The sequence below is a fragment of the Pan troglodytes genome, chromosome 8 (genome assembly GCF_028858775.2).
Source record: "Pan troglodytes isolate AG18354 chromosome 8, NHGRI_mPanTro3-v2.0_pri, whole genome shotgun sequence".
Lineage (NCBI taxonomy): Eukaryota > Metazoa > Chordata > Mammalia > Primates > Hominidae > Pan > Pan troglodytes.
In genome coordinates, this window is record NC_072406.2 from 23,308,502 (window position 1) to 23,326,704 (window position 18,203).

The window sequence follows — 18,203 nt, forward strand, 5'->3', positions numbered from 1 at the left end:
CTAATTCATTACTCAATTGCTTACTATGCCTTTTTATTTATTTTTAGGTCTGTAGTGGAGTGTTTGATTATATTTATTTATTTATTATTTATTTATTTATTTTCTTTATTGAGATGAAGTTTCATTCTTGTTGCCCAGGCTGGAGTGCAATGGCACAATCTCGGCTCACTGCAACCTCTACCTCCCAGGTTCAAGCGATTCTCCTGCCTCAAGCTCCCGAGTAGCTGGGATTACAGGCACCCACCACCACACCCGGCTAATTTTTGTATTTTTAGTAGAGATGGGGTTTTGCCATGTTGGCCAGGCTGATCTCAAACTCCTGACCTGAGATGATGCGCCTGCCTTGGCCTCCCAAAGTGCTGGGACTACAGACGTGAGCCACCGCGCCCGGCCACGTTTGATTATCTTTCAGGCTAAAATTATAATCACCTTGAGCTTTGATAAAAATTGGGTCCTTTTATGACCAAAATCAGACCCATTGTATGTAAAATATAAATGTGTGTGCCAAACATTGTTTACCATACCATTCTGGTAACTCTCTGTGAGAACGTAGAGAAATTCCTCTGTAATTTCTCATGTCAAAGAGCTATAATTCTCCTAAACAAGTGGTTTGTTTTCATCTTCTAGATATTTTGATGCATGCAGCTAATGATATTTTCTATTTCACATTGTTTGGGAAGCTATAGAACCAAAGCTTAGCTTACTTCTATCAAGGGTATTCAACATTAGAGTATGATGTTGTATATTAATCTAATTCCTGCTTGTCTTCTGCTTTTATATTCTTATTTTTTCCCTCTTCCCCCAAAATTATATTTTCTATTGTCAAATCATGTTTCCCTGTACACTACCCTAAATCCTTTTGCCACCAAGCAAGGTAAAATATTTTCAGGGTAATATGTTATTGAAATAATCTCACCACTTCAATCTATTTTAAATGCTGCTGGAAGGTTTGTCTTTCAACAATATGTATAATGATGTCGTGCTTCTGCTTAAAATACCTTAGTGGCCTCCCATTGCTTCTAGGGTGAAACACAGATTCCTCAGGAAGCTGCACGTGAGTCTTCATGGCGCTTTTCTGAGTGCAGAATTGAAAAGTTCATTTAAGCACATCAAGTCTGCATTTTGACTAAACGACTTGGAAAATGAAACATTTTTTATGATAATATACCGGCTTACCTTCTCATCAAAATTCTAGAGTGAAGCATTTTCTTTTCTTTTTAGTAGAGATGGGGTTTCACTATGTTGGCCAGGCTAGTCTCGAACTCCTGACCTCATGATCTGCGTGCCTCGGCCTCCCAAAGTGCTGGGATTACAGGCATGAGCCACCACGCCCGGCTGCCTGAGTGAAGTATTTTCACAACAACAAGCTTGCAAAAATTTCGTTTTGTTTCTATTTTGTTTTTGTTTTTCCCACAGTAGAGTATATTGAACTCTAGCAAAAAAAAGATAATGTTAGAAAGTTTATGTAATGTTGTGGAAAATGGAAGGAGAACAAGAGGGGGCCTAACAATATATTCTATCAACTGTTCAACTTTTATCTAAATGAACTGTATAACAAACTGGTATACAAGCCCCTGAATGGATAATAAAATTAACTCAGTGTCCAGGAAAACTGTACCCGCAATTCCCACGTTTGAAGTGGCTTTAAGTTAAATGAAAGTGGTAAATTGTTTCAGAAAAATATTGGAAGATTATTTTCAGGATTCAAATATAATCTCTCCCCACCTATCATCTCCTCTTGATTTTCTTTCTAGATCTAAAAGAGAGAAATTCAATAAATTCTGGTAAGTACAGAAAATCATGGTTTAGGGCCAAAACACTGCCCTAAAAAAGACTTTCTCACCAATGGCTTAAAAAGAAGTTCTGAGTTTTGGAATGAAATGCTACTTCTTTGCTAAAATGCCAAAATAGCAAGTCATTTAATTCTGCCTTACTAACAATATCAGAAAACAGAAGCTATGTCAATGAGCATTTTGCAGAGCATCTGTGGGCTAGGAGGGCTACGCTTCCTTATAAATTGTTTGCTAAAGATTCAAATTTGAGAAAACTCAGAAGCAACTACTAAAAGTCAAATCCTGAAATGAGGAAAGAATATTGCCAGTTCAGACCAGTATTGACAGTTACGTAGGTCACCATTTGAAGTGATAACATACATGTACATGTGTCTGATTCCTGGAAAGTTTAAAGTACATTATAGTGTCATTTATATTCCTATACTTAGTGATCCAGCAAGCATTTACTCAGCCTATTTATTAGGTATGCCATTAAATCTCCTTTAAAATTATACACATACATAGTCCCTGCCAAGTTGAATGCCACACATTGGTAAGAGATACTTATGTATTATGCACAGCTATGTATGTTGTCTTATCTATCATATCATGGTGTTCTCTATATAAAATAGAATGGTTTCTCTTATGAAATCTAAAATGCAATTGTATACATTACAAATAGATTGTCAACTCTTTTAAGATAGGAAGCTGGCAGTCAGTTTAGAATCCTTTACTACCTATGTAAAACCTAAATTAAACTACATGGCCGGGTAGGACCACAATAAGATCGTTAATAAGTCCTTATTATATTTAATTGTGTGGTGGTTAATGGCATGACATTTTGCCTTTCACAATTCACGTTTTCACCAGTGCTATCTGGCAACTGCCCCTACCATTACAATAAAAATCACTTTAGTAATAGCTTTCTACTAGTTAATTCCTACTGATATTTTCTACTCTATTCTGGCCAGATTATAAATATTTGAAATCTGTGCAGCATTTGATGCCCTGGTCTAGTCCAGATCATTTTTGCTTGAATTATTTGATCTCACTTTGTTCCACATTTCTTCTTACCTCTCAAGTCACTTAATCTCTCACCTGAGCTTCCTCTTTGCTGTTCCTGGGATTCTGCTCTATTTCTTGACGCTCTCTTGAAGAGCTCATTATTCTGTGGTTTCTGTTGTACTCCCATGACTCTGATCATCATTGCTTCTCCACTGATAATTCTCTGAATGCTGGACCCAAATATCCCATCTCCTCCTCTTTGTCCAACAGAGTTCTCAGATGGATTTGTTACAAAGTGACCTCCTCATCACTCACTACTCCCAATCGCCAACCCCCTTCCCATCTCCCACAGGTAGTGTACTGCTCTCCACTTTGTTATCCAAGTGAGAAATCACCCCCTTCTCTGAGCGCTGAATGTCTTCCACTGATCCCATCTCATCACCCCTGTGCCGTCCTTTTCTCACCTCAATATTGCAATTCCTTGAGCTTTCGTCTTTGCTTAAACGTTCTCAAAGTCAAATCTCTTATCAGCTGACTTGTAAGAAAACTTCGCTTATTTCCAATATGCACTTCCAAATTCTTGCATCCAATTTGGCCAGGTAGTGGGCGTGTCTGTAAAATGCTCTAGTTTTTACATGTCTCTCTAAGTCAGGGTTTTCTGTTTATACTTTCTGTGGCATGCCATGTTCTCGGTTTACATTCTGTATGTTTTCTGTGCCTTTTAGCAGAGCAGGGTGCACTTTTAGTTTAGAAATAGAAATTAATAAAATGCCATGAAACTTCAGGTATCACATAGACCCAGCATCAATGGTACAGGGACATTGATTCTCCGTGTGGGCCATTCGCACGTGAGCTACCTTGTATTTCGGAATTGAGTTCAGTTGAAAAACATAGTTCATCTGAGGTGTGTTTTCCTGTCTGTGTAAGAATACGACAGTAAGATGGAAATGGCCTGCTGAGGTCTAAGGCCTCCTCATGGTCTTTCTTCTATCTTAGGCCAAATATCAGTGTCTGTTTTGATCTCTTTGTGATCTAAATACCCAGATAATATCACCCACAATTCTATACCTACGTGGTCACAAAGAAATTATTGTGAACATCTCCTTAAAATCAAGAATTCTGTGTCTGTGTATGTTTTAAAAATCAAATTAGACTTTTCATAAACTTCAATTGATTCAATGATGAGGACGTGGTTCCAAACATGAGTAGAAGACCATTTTTATGGCAGCACTGAGAAAATACTTTCTGAATACTCAGATATAAAGGGGTTAATTAATTATGATAGCTAAGCGGTACAACATAAGCAAACAATTTTTCCAAATTCTATTAAAATGGAAAACTATACATTAGTTATTGTAGTCAATAAGACATCACAGCCACAACATATGATTTATTAGACAGTATGATACTGCCCAAAAGACAAAACAGTAAAATTACACTGAAGACAGTTGACTCAGAATGAGGAATACATTTATCAAAAAGTAATAATTTTAATATATGCAAGAAGTTTGAAAATGATATTTAATTATCAGTTATAACTGGAAAGACTAAGATGTATTGATTTGATACAGCTTTTAAAAAATGAATTAGCATTTCCCACCTCGATATTTTCTCTGAGCATGAAAATTTAAATAGCATATGACAATATGCCAATTCCAAGAAGTTCTTTAAAATATATCTCCAGGAAACTTGTTCAGTGTATTTCTGTAAAACACATCTCCATGGTGTGAAAGCCACCTAAATGTGTATCACTCCACAGAATGCCCTAACAATTTAGTGGGACATTTATTTTTGAAGTGGATTTTTTTTCCAGTATGGCTGTGAGATATGCAATATATTGCTTAATCTCTCCAGCACCAAGTAAAATTCTCTGAAATAATAGGTTAAATATCTAGTGGAATCACATGTCTCACACATTTGCTAAAACCTAGTTGACATTAGCCAAACAAAAATGTTCCTTCTCTTAAGTTTAATGTCAGGGTTATTTTATTTTAATTCAAATTAACATTCTCCCATAATCCCAGCACTTTGGGAAGCTGAGGTAGGAAGTTATCTTGCGACCAGTAGTTTGAGACCTGCCTGGGCAACACAGGCCCCTATCTCAACAAAAAATGAAATAAAGAATTAGCAAGCATGGTGGTGTTCACCTGTAGCCCCACCTTCTCAGAAGGCTTGAGCCCAGGATTTTGAGGCTGTAGTGAGCCATTATCATGTCACTACACTCTAGCCTGGGTAACAGAGTGAGACTCAGTCTCTTAAAAAATTAATATTTTTCTAACTGAACTCAATAAACATTGATGAACATAAAAGTATTATTTCTTCATTTAAAATAGACATTCAGAATATAAACCAGTATGTGCCACTCTGTATATTTTGATATTCCCTAACATGTTCTAAGTATGTTATGTTCAAAATTATACCAAAGTAACTAATATTGGCAAATTAGTCATAATCATAGTAAGATATTTTTTAAGTCATTACTTTATTTTCAGGTTTTTTTTTTTTTTTTTTTTTTTTGTCTAGAACTAGTCTTAAAAGAGAAAGGATTGAAAGAATGCCACTTAATTGTAGAATGCTTCAGGAAAATAAAATCTCTCTTCAATTAAATCTTTTGAAATAATCTATGCATAGCACTTTCCAAGCCAAGGCATGGGTTGTTTCATTGCATCTTATGCTATGACAAAGTCCTATAATTAGCACATTGGTGTAATTTACCACTGTTTCATTAAAGCTGATTGCATAACTATTTGGGAAGTTAACATGGCTTCTTGAGTACTTGACCTGCCCTTTTTTTTTTTCTATGCTACAGCTGTTAGTAGGAAGTGAGCAAAGGCATTCATTGCTGAACAGTAGTAGAGAAATAATCCTGGTAAAGGTTATAATACAAGACAAAGATGGAGTTTCACTCTGTGCATCCTCAGACCTTTCCATTTTTAATTGGTTTGGTTTTCTGATGAGACCTCAAATGACAGAACAAATATTTGACAGCTAAATTTTTACCAATTTAAAAAGTGAACTCATATTTATTTAAATTACATTTTTAATCATTTATCTTTTGAAAGTCTGATTTTTAAAAGTGAAATGCATTAAAGCAGTGTGTCCTTGAATTTAAGAGATTCTACAAGTTGTGCAGAAATGGTGAAATCCATTTAAATGGCTTGAGGTAGGGATAAGAGGTAAATAATAGTTTATTTTAAAAAGTGGATTAAGCACAATCATGTTATCAAGAGTAACTCTCTTCTGTGTCTTTGGCCACTGTTGAAGAACTGTGTACAATTATATATTTTACTCCTTAGCAACCCACCCCCAGCTATGGGACATGACACATCAGTCAGCATGGTCCTCTCAAGTTAGGGTAGTCGGATGATCAGAGAAAAATCCAGACTTGAATAGAAGCACCAATGCCATAAACCTTCATAAAAGCAGTGCTTCAGATCAAGAGGCAACTTTATAGATGTTCCCTACTACAACAGTCTTCCGATAGCTTTAATACTGAAGTAGTCGCTAACACACTCGTCTGAAAAGAGCATTTAGAAAAGAACAACAACACACAAAAAAAAAACCTTGTTGAAAATTCTGCACAAGCAATTTACATCCTGACAGAAGAAGGATGGGGTTTATTCTCTTTCGTAATTCCTCTGCTACACACTTGCAATACCCTGCACGTTAAGTATCAGGTTTTTGTTGCTAAAATTAAAGCGGTTTTCTATAGGAGACACCTTAGGTAAAATTGGCAATGGAGACCAAGTTTATTTCCATTATTTTTAGTTATTTGCACAATACATAAATACGAAAATAAATTTCTTGCATTTCGTTGTAGAGACTTTTTCATTTGAATATTTCATCCTTCCTAGAAGTTTCTGGGGTTGATGGGACCTTCATCCTAGGCCCTCTGTCCCTTAAACTCTTCTTAGTATGATGCACCTCCCTGTAGCCCTCCCACCATCCCCAAAAAAAGAAAGAATCAGAGCAGAAGTGGAAACCTTACTAATCTTGGTATTTCCATCTCTATATTCCCAGAAATTTCAGTGTTTAGGAATTAAAGGAAAAGACAGGAAAGAATGTGTTTTGGAGCAGGAGACAGGAAGAGTAAGAAATGCACAAGATGTCACTAAACTGTCATAGTAAAAATAGTATTAATAATTATAGATGTTTAGAAAAAGAAAAAAAATAACACCCCAAACAGAAATCAAACCCCAACATCACGTACTATGGTGTATCAATTAAAATGAATGGGAGTTACATGCAAATACCTCAAATAAAATACCTCAAATAAAAAATGTAGAATACCTTTCCACTGATGATTTTTAGTTGTCAGGACAAGTGAGACCCAAACAGCAGACAGAATGGTCCCAGCATGCTTGTTGCCTTTTTTTGTTTGCACAGTGGCTGTCAGTTCCAGCCTTGCAGGTAGTGGAACCCAGCCGGAAGAAGGGGCGGGACCCAGCATTGCAGCCTGAACTGAGAGCAAATTTAAATTACTGAGCCTTTTTTTTCCTTTTTTTATTTTTCTACTCTGCGACAAACTGAAAAGATTCCAGCACGCTAATTTAACCACCCTGCTTCTTCTTTGCCTTTTTTTTTTTTTTTTTTTTGATTTTTTTTTTTCTCCCTGCTTCTAGGATAATTAAAAGAGAAACCTGTAAAAGGCAACATTCCTGTGAGCGAGTTGGTGCTGCAACGTGCTGGTAAGAAAACGAGTTTAATTTTTTTCATCTTTTTTTTTTTTTTTTTTTTTTTTTTGCTTTTTCTTTTTTTAAAGAGCTGAAGGCTTTGTCTGTCTAATGCAGTCATAAGCGTGGCTTCCCTGCCGTGAGGGGTTAGCGTATAATGAAAAGGTGTAATAGCCTGATGTACGACCTTCGCGTCATACTTATAATGGTTAATAACAGCATTCCTGTCTACCCCGATGATGCTTCTCTCTGCAAATGGACTATTTGCCCAGTTGCAACAGGGCTAAGATTGTCGCACTATGACAATGAGTTGTTGATTGTTTGGAGTTGCGGTGTCCTGTCAGAAAGATTTCTTGACTTTCTCCAAGTTACTCCCTTCCAGGGATGTTACGGGTTTTAATAGGTACCTTGCAGACCATAACGAGTTTGCTGTTTACTCATCAAACAGGAAGTGCAATGATGAAACTTTTTTTTAAGGAATCCTAATTGTCTTAGACTTCCTTAGTTCAGATAATGAAACAGACTGAAGTGAGTGCTCAGTAAAGTCATTTTAATCCCTTTCATCTGTAACTAGTCAGGAGTTCATTAGCCAACTAAGAAGAACCTACATCATTTGCAGACCTTGTATTTGAGATGCTAACTTTGTTCCTCAAAAGGACAAATTTTTATTCAACCCAATTAAATTCAACAAGTATTTCTGTGTATACTCTGCCTGGAACGGCTGCTGAGAATGTGCTTGCCTGTTACTCTGTTGTGGGGGAATAACTGAAATTAGATAGTGTAAATTTTCAGCAACCAGATTTTCTTACTACCTTTAGCACTGACCAGATCACTTAAGACATTTCAGAATGTGTGACCGTTGGCTATAAGATAAAGTTCTCAAGGTTACATATCCTACAATCAACGAACTTCTGTTCTTTTTCTGCATGTAACTTTTGCTCATGTGAAAAATGCAACTCTGGCTAGTATATTTTACATCACATCTTAATGTTATAAAGAAGAAAAAAACATAGACATCTCTTTTTCTGTACATTAAACATGTCATTTGAAAATATACCCATGTGTCAAACTTTGAGCTTATCCATATTTTAGCCTCAGAAGCAGGAAGACACACGGAGAGGTTTAGGCTTGTCAATGAGTCTGCTTGGATTTGGGTCAAGAAACTTAGGAACTACAATTTCTCTGTTTGGTTGTTTGTTCCCTTTAAAAGCACGTGTGAAACAGCAAGGAATATATTTTGCTGTCGCCCCATTGTTCTTTGTAAACTGGTGTAGTTTTTATTTTTTTATTTTTTGTCCTTTGGTTTTGAATAGATAACTAGAAATGTAATGGGGAGGTTGTCAAAAACAGAATGTAGTTACCAAATGTCCATTAAAACCTTTTTCTAAAAAAAAAGAAAAAAAAAAACTCCTATGGATTTTGAAGGTTGTATGCTATTTGCATCTTATAGAGAATGTGGCATTCCATACGCTGGTAACATTTGGTCTCGGGTCTCTGTAGCTATTCTATCTAATTGTGTCACTCTACATTTAACAGCTCTGAACCATGCCGCCCCTGGGTCCTCACCGGTGCCCCCAGAGCGCTTGACATGTCTAAAAAGACCTTAGAACATTACAAAGTGTCAATTGTTAGAATAATTTCTGCCTCTTTACAACAAGAGAAAATGCTGTGGATTTAATAGTTCATTTTTAAAGTCTGTTCTTATCCACCAGTAACTGTCTATTAGCAACATTTCAGTTATAATTGGAATAAATTGTTGCCCAGTAACAAGCAACTAACTCCTTAGCGACTTTCCATAGAATCAGTGACTAGAAATAGCTACAAAGAGCTAAATGCAAGTCAAACCATAGTACTTGTCTTTTTTTTTATTATGGAAAAAAAATCATTTCTTTATAATTTTACCATTCTATTCTCAAATTTTCAAATTGAGGTGCCTCTTCTTTGTAATTTTCTAATTGACCAAAATCCCGTACGTGAAAAATAAAGGCCAATAGATCTTTGAAAATTTTTCCTTCTGGCTTAAAATAAGAAAGGATAAGCACAACCTCTCAGACTCTGAGTGTTAACAAGATTCTGAGCTAGCAACACCATTAAATGTGAAGAACTGCCATCATCTTTTGCAGAACGCAATGTAAAATTATGGGTTTCACTGTAGGACTCTGTCATTTGAACTAGTAATCAGTCCATAACACTATAGATTGCTACAGTTAAAATGATGCTTTCCCCCATTAACAAAACATTGAATAACACTGAAATTATGTTAGTTAGATTTTACCCTATTTTTTCCAATAGAGAGTCAGGAATAGCCCCAAATCCTTTTACCTAAGGATACGTAATATCAGTTTGTCTTTTCTTCTTCCCTCACTGAAGTGCTATGACATTACAGGCTCAACAGAAAAATTTCTTAACAATAGTTCTGCATTTGCCATGAGCTCTTGCGGTATTTGGGAAGGATTTTCACCTTCTACTTGCACAGGTGTTGAAATAGAAAATACCTTCTGACGAGAATACACATTGTTATTTTACACACAGACATATGGACAAAAATATATATAATGCCAGAATAAACATTAAAGGCAACATGAAAGTATATGGATTGCTCCCTGAAAATACGACATTTGACATTTGCTCAATTTATTATAAATGTTCACTGAGGATCAACTATGTGACAGGAAGTATATCAGAATCTTCAGGAAACAAGAAAAACGAAAAAGCCATGTCTTGGTCATCAGGGGAATTACAATGTAGTAAGAAATGCAGCAGGTAGACTAGAAAATGTAATTTGATTAATTAGTTTATGATGACCTTAGCATTGTATCAGGCTATTGGGATCAAGAAAAGTTGTAACTTTATTTCTGAGTGTCTGGAGCTGACATAATGTTTGCTTCTCTCATTTGCTTCAATTCTTCACCTATAGCCACACATGTTTTCTATTTCCTGTGTTTTTTGAAAAAATTCTTATGGATGTAAGTAGTCTTAACAGCTGTAATTTTTGTGTGTTTTTACTGTAAAATAAAAATGGGCAGGAAGCGTTGAATGGGGTGTCAGGAGGTATCAAGTCTCATTTCTCATCACCCACTGCCTTTGTCATTCATAATCTACTTAGTCCGCTGTCCTCCTCATCTTTACAAAGAGGAAATGACCCCATCCAACACTATAATTCTTTTATTCCATCCTAGTGGAAGATGGGTAACTTGTAAGGAAAAGAGATGGTTATGGCGGGCTTGTCCACCTGTGGTTTAAACAAATTACAAGACAATTACCAGCTAACAAGCTCTAAGTCTTAACCTCTGTGTTCGTGTTGAATCAATGTGTGGTTATACCTGCCCCATGATTTTATACCTTCTGTTTTCTTCATTATCATGTTAATGCCCCCAAGACTGTAGAGGAAAATTGCAACAGAATAGTGAGTGTATGTTGAGAATGCTGTTCTAGCATCTGTTCAAATGCTTCTTACATGTGATCCAAGAAAAAAGAATGTCTTTCTCCTGAAACAACGTTGCATAATCTGATATTTCTATGTACCTTTTAAAGTACCGCTTGAGCAATCTGATGAGCTTTCATTGATTTATACACCTGTGAAGCCACAACAATCAAGCTGCAGAGAGTTTCCATTCATACAAAAGTTTCTTGTGTCACTTTGACTCTTGCCTCCACATCTGGCCTTCAGACAGGCCTTCAGATTTGTATTCTGTCACTATAGATTAATTTACATTTTATAAAATGTCATATAAATGGAATTATGCAGTATGGATTTTATGTCTGGCTTTTTCATTTTGGGTACTGACTTTCAGATTCATACATACTGTTGCATACATCAGTAGATTTTTTATTGCTGAGTAGTATTTCACTATGTAAATAAGCAATAGTTTGTTCATCTGTTCACCTGTGGATGAACATTTGGGTACTTTCCATTTGGGAACTGTTATAAGTAAAGCTGTATGAATATTCATGTGCAAGCCTTAATGTAGGCATAGGTGTTTCTCTCAGGTAAACAGCTAGAATTGAAAAGGCTGGATCATATGGTAGAGATATGTTGAAATGTATAAGAAAAAACCCAGCAGTTTTCCAAAGTGGCTGTAACATTTGATACTTTCTCCCACAATGTTGGAGAATTCCAGTTGCTGGGTATCTCTGCCAACATTTTGTGTATTGCCAGTCTTTTCAGTGTTAGCCATTCCAATGGGTATGTAGTATTAACTCGCTGTGGTTTTAATAAACCTTCCCTGAAATTGAATAATGTGGGGCATCTTTTCATGAACACATTGGCTTATGGTAAAGTATCTGTTCTAATATTTTGTCCAATTTTTATTGGGCTCCATGTGTCATCTTAATATTGAGTTGTAGGAGTTATTTTTTCTCCTGGATAGACATATCTTTTCAGACGAGTGTATGGAATACATTTCCTCCCAGTATGTGACTTTCCTATTATTTTTAATGATGTCTTTTCAAAGCACAATATATTTTCATTTGAATTAATCCAAATTACCAGTATACCACCAATATACCAACATACCACAATATACCAATATACCACTTATAATATACTAGCATAAAAATTTATTTCATGGTTCATACTTTTCTGTGTGGACAAAGTGGAAATGCTAAGATTTTTCTCCTAAGTGCTTCTCTATAAATTTTATAATTTCAGTGTTCACACACAGTTATATCATGCATTTTGAGCTAATGTTTATGTTTAGTATGAAATAAAAACCAAGGTTCAATTTTTTTGTCATATGGAGAGCCAGTTGCTTCAGCACCATTACTAAAAAGACTATTCTTTACCCCCACTTAATTACCTTAGTTTATTTGTCAAAAATCACTTGACAGTAGGTGTGGTTGTCATTTTCTGGGATCTGTACCATGGATTTATACATTTATTCTTTCACTAATTCCACATTGTATTGATAAGCTTTATAGTAAGTCTTGGAAAAAGATACTGTATATTCTCCAACTTTCTCTTTTTAAAAATTGCTTTGGCTCTTCTAAGTTCTCATTTTGATATAAATTTTAGAATTTGCTTGTAAATATTTACCCCAGGAAAACTTCTGGTGAAATTTTTATTAGAATTGCATCGAATATAAATTCAACTTGTAAAATTGACATTTTAACTCTATCGAGTCCTCCATCCATAAACAATTTTTCAGTTGTTCCTCATTTATGTAGTTGTTCTTTAATTTCTTTAAGCAATGGATTGTAGTTTCTGGTACACAGGTATTTCACTATTGTTGTGAAATTTTTCCTAAATATTCAAGGGGACTTCAAGAAGGTCATGGAAAAACGGAATTAAAAGTTAAAAATAAAAAATGTAAACTTTATTTCTCAACATAAGCACCATCAAGGTCAAGAGACTTTTATAAGCAATGATACCAGCCACTTAGGTTATCTCTAAAGAACTGTGAATCCTGAGAATTTAACTTATGAGAAGGCAACATGTTTTACACTATTAACTGAAGAAAAAATGGTGTCCTTTAAATAATTTTTAGGATTAGAAAACAAAAAGGCAGAAAGAGACAAATCAGGAATGCAAGGCAGATGCCTAATGACTTTCCATTGAAACTCTTGCAAAATTTTCCTTGTTTGAGAGGAATGAGGAGGAGCATTGTTTTGGTGAAGGACTCTATGATAAAGCTTTGATAAAAAAGTGTTCTCAAAACACTCTTATACAATAAACAGATACTATCTTTCTTTGGCCCTCCACAAAGTCAACAAGCAAAATGGCTTGAGCATCCCCATAAAACTGTTGCCATGACCTTTGCTCTTGAGTGGTCTGCTTTTGCTTTAATTGGACCACTTTCACCTCTTGGTAGCCATTGCTTTGGCTGTACTTTGTCTTCACGATCATACTGGTAAAGCCATGTTCCATCTCCTGTTACAATTCCTCAAAGAAATGCTTCAGAATCTTCATCCTACTTGTTTAAAAATTCTATTGAAAGCACTGCTCTTGATTGCTGTTGATCTGGATACAATGGTTTTGGCACCCATTGAGTGGAAAGTTTGCTCAACTTTAATTTCTTAGTCAGAATTGTGTAAGGTGAACCATTCAAGATGTCTATGGTGTTGGTTATTGCTCCTGCTGTGAATTGTTGGGCCTCTTCAACTAGGGCGTGAACAAGAAAAATGTTTTCCTCACAAATTGATGTGGACCATCTGCTGCTGTGGGTTTCATCCTCAACACTGTTCTCATCCCTCCTTTAAACAAGTTATCCATTTGTAAATTGTGAGTTTATGTGGGTAACTATCCCCATAAACTTTACATAAAGCATCAGTGATCTCATTCTTCCACCCAAGCTTCATTCTAAATTTGATGTTTGTTCTTTCTTCAGTTTTCATGGAATTCATGTTGCTCTAGTAGGGGCTCTTCTCAAACTCATCTTGTATCCTTCGTATGCCTCAAACTAGATCCTCTTCAGACGTTTTATAAAAAGTTAGTATGAATTTATTACAGTGCAAAAAAAAATGGAAATCCATGCATAATTTTTTCATAATATGCATTTTTCATGAACACTTTGAAGACCCCTTGCATAACGTTTTAGTGTCTTAATAAGTGAAATTTTTTTCCAAGTGCTTGTAGCTATAATATACAAATATTATTGATGTTTGTTTACTGACCTCTTATACTGCTATCTTAACAAATTTCCATGTTATCGTGCATATTTTAAAATTCTTATTAGGATTTTCTAAATACACCATCAACTTTTTGATCAAAACGCTTCATTCTTTCCAACTGTATGTCTTTTATCCTTTTTCTTAGCTGTCTGAAATATCTAGGACTTCAAGTGAAATGTTAAGTAGAGATAATGAAAGTGAACATCCTTGACGTGTTCCCAGTCTTAAGGGAAACACATTTAGTCTCTCACTGTAGAGAATGAGGTATTTTTATGCAGAGACTTTACCACATAAAGGAGGTGAAGTCCCCTTCTATGCCTGGTTTGCTGAGAGTTTTCGTAGTGAAAGAGCACTGTCCTTCTATGAACTGAGGATCTGATTTGCTAATACTTTTATTAAGAATTTGGTGTCTTTTTTCATGAAGGATACCGGTTGTCACCTTGCCTTCTTGTAATGTCTTTGGTGTGGCATTGGAGTAATACTAGTGTCATAAAATTGGTTGGGAAGTATTCCTTCCTTCTCTGTTTTATGCAATATTTTGTGTAGAATTGGTAATTTTTTTTCTTCCTTAAGTGTGTGATGGAATTTACCAGTAAGCTATCTGTGCCTGGCCTTTTCCTTGTGGGGAGACTTTTAATTAAATATTCAATTTTATTAGTAGATACAGGGTTACTTAAATTTTTCATTTTTCCTTATACTAGTTTTGGTCATTTATGTTATTCAGAGAACTTGTATAATTCATCTGAGTAATCCCAAGTACAGGTTGAGCATCCCTAATCTGAAAATCTGAAATCCAAAATGCTCTGAAATTCAAAACTTCTTGAGCACCCAACATGATGCTCAAAGAAAATGCTCATTGGAGAATTTTGGATTTCAGATTTTAAGATTAGGGATTCTGAACTAGTACATAGGAATAATGCAAACATTGTATTCCAAAATCTTTTAGAAATCAAAAATCCCAAACCCTTCTGGTCTCAAGCATTTTAGATAAGGGATACTCAACCTTCATGGCCATAAAATATTCATATTCTCTTATCCCCTGATTATTACAGGATCTCTAGTAGTATCTCTACCGTCATCCTTAGCATTAATAGTTTGTGTCTTCTACCCCTTTTTTTAAAAAAATGAGTTTATTAGTTTTACACTTCTGCCATAAAAAATTGCCAAAATCTTAGTGGCTTAAACTATACAAGTTTCTTCTTTTTGAGTTCTGTAGATCAGAAGTCTGATACAGATCTCACTAGACAAAAATCAAAGTGTCAGCAGGCCTGTAGTTCTTTCAGAAGACACTAGAGAAGGATCCATTTTCTCAGGGTTGTAGAACTCAGATCCCTGTTTCTTGGCCGCTTATCAGCTGAGGGGGTCATTCTCACCTTCTGGAAGTCACACATATCCCATGACCTGTAGACTTCCTCCTCAATCTTCAAAGGCAGGAATACTGAGTCAAATACTTCTTACACTTCAAATTTCCCTTCTTCATTCTTCTACCTCCTACCTTTAATTCAACTGCGAAAGGTTCTCCACTTTTAAAGCCGCATGTGATGATACTGGACCCGCCCAAATACTCCAGAATAATCTCCCTATCTCAAAGTCCATGCCACTAATCACATCTGCAAAGTTTCTTTTGCCATCTAGTATTGCATATTTAAAGATTTCAGGGATTAAAGCATGGACAGATTTGGGAATCCATTCTTCTACCTTCTGTGGTAGAAACCTATATAATTAATTTAGTCCTTTTCTCTTTTTCTAATATGTACCTTTAAAGTTATAAATTTCCACCCAAACACCACTTTAGCTTTATCTCTAAATTTTATTTCATTTTAGTGTCTAATTTCTTTTGAAATTGCTTTTTTTCATTGATTTTTGAGAAGAGTATTATTTAATTCCCAGATACTTAGGGCCATTCTAGATGTTTCATTATTGCTGATTTTTAATTTAATCGCATTTATCAGAGAATATGCCCAATAATCAATAATATATTTTGATTTATGTCCCAACATATGGCTTATCTTGATGAAAACTCCAGATGTACATAAAAAGAATGAGTATTCCACAGTTATCTGATGTAATATTCTATTTCCATTTAGGTTGGTACTGTCCTTATGATCCATTTTCCTACTGTTTTTTTTGTTTTGTTTTGTTTTGAGGGCGGATCATATCTGTTCTATCAGTCACTGAGAGTGGTATAAAATCTTTATTATTAAATATTTGTCTATTTCTCCCCCTAAGTTCTCTCAGATTTTGTTCCAAGTATTTTGAAGCTCTGTTATTAGGTGTGTATACATTTATAATTGTTACATTATACTGCTGTGTTGACCATTTTTTATTATAAAGTATCCCTCTTTTCATGAATAGAATATTGTAGATTACAATATTCATTTTAAACTTAACCCAATGTACTCAGAGTTAATGCCATTAACATTCCAAAAGTATATTTCCATTTACTTTCTGGCTTTTGAGCTATATATATAATAATATTTGTCATTTGTATCTACAATATAAACACAAATAAGTTGTTTTTGCTTTAAACAATCATTTCTCTTTTAAAGAATTTAAGAGAAAAAAATATGTTGATATAGCCTGTATATAAAAGATGTTTATATACATCTTTTTCATTACTTGGAATGCTATCCTCCTGGTAATAAATTTTCTCACTTTATATTTATCTAAAAATGTTTTGATTTCATCTTCCTTTTTTGGATAGCTTCACTAAGCATAGAATTAATTATTGACCAATTGTTTAAATGTGTAGTCATTTGCTTTGTCATTCCAATATTATCCAGGCTCCATAATTTCTTAGGAGAGTTAGTAGTCAATCAAAGCCTTCTTCTCCTGTAATTAATGTGTGTGTTTTCTCTAGCTGAATTCAAGATTTTTTTTTTCTTTGGCTTTCAGCAGTTTAATTACAATGTGCTTACGAATAGTTTTCTTTGTTTTAGTTCTGTTTGATGTTCATTAAGTTTTCTGAATCTGAATTAAATGTTCTATGCCAAATTTGGGGGAAATTCTGTAACTATTTTTTTCAAAATATTTTCATGCTTGTTTCTTGGGAATTGCAGTTGCATATTGGATAGCCTGAGTGATACTCTTCCACAAGCCTCTCAGGCTCTGTTATTTTTCTATCAATGTGTATCCTCTTTATTCTTCAAATTGGGTAATTTGTATTGATTTATCTTCAAGTTTACTCATACTTTACTCTGCCATCTCCGATCTGCTGAGTTTCTCTGGTAAATTATTAAAATTTATCAAATTTTTTAGTTCTCAAATTTATAATTTTTCTATAAATTTAATTCTCTGGAGGTTCTCTTTTTACTGATTACATATTACTTTTTTAAATTATTTGAACATACTTAAAATTGCTGCTATTAAGGTTTTGTCTGCTAAATCCAACATCTGTGACCATTGTGAGTCAGTTTCTATTTATTGTTTGCTCCTGTATATGGCCCATACTTTCCTGTTTCTCTGAATGTCTAGTAATTTTGGGTTGTAAACTAGACATTGAAGGTAATCCATTGTCATGACAATGAATTCTGTAATCATCTGAGAATTCTTGCTCTGTTATTACAGTATTTAATTAATTTGCCTGGACATTAATGCAATGTTTGTTTTCTCGTTGGTGTGCAGCTACTAATATATCTGTTCTGTTCATATAGCTCACAAATGCTGCTTTTATTAGTCTGGCCTCCTGGAGGTTTCCCCTAGGCCCATGTAGTTTGGCAACTTAGAATTTAGGCAAAGAGTTTACTCCTATTTTGGGGTTCTCCCTTTCTATGGGTTCTTCTATGAATTTTCTTCTATATCCAGATGCTATGGACATATTTGCAGGATCTCATTTCTGACACTGGGAACTCCTGAAGCTTCAGCTTTGTGCTGCCTGATGTTATGAGTACTGTTGTGGATTGAATTGTGCCTCCCCTCAAAAAATACATTGAAGTCATAATTTCCATTGTCTAACAATGTGAGCTTATTTGAAAATAAGGTCATTGCTGATGTAGTTAGTTAAGATGAAATCATACAGGAGTAAGCTGGGCCCCTAATCCAATCAGACTGGTGTTTTAAAGATGATAGCCATGTGAAGACAGAGACAGGGAGATGCGTTGTGAAAGTGAAGGCAGAGACCAGAGTTACATGCCACTGCAAGCCA

General features: G+C 35.0%; 1 protein-coding gene across 1 annotated transcript in view; it reads left to right on the forward strand.

Annotated features, from left to right (window-relative positions):
* The first annotated feature begins 7,399 nt into the window (after window positions 1-7,399).
* Window positions 7,400-18,203, forward strand: part of CELF2 (CUGBP Elav-like family member 2) — an 866,707-nt gene continuing 855,903 nt past the window's right edge. Inside the window, exon 1 of the mRNA XM_009457934.5 lies at window positions 7,400-7,465. The gene's annotated coding sequence lies outside the window, so the exon portion shown is untranslated. The remainder of the gene's footprint in view (window positions 7,466-18,203) is intronic.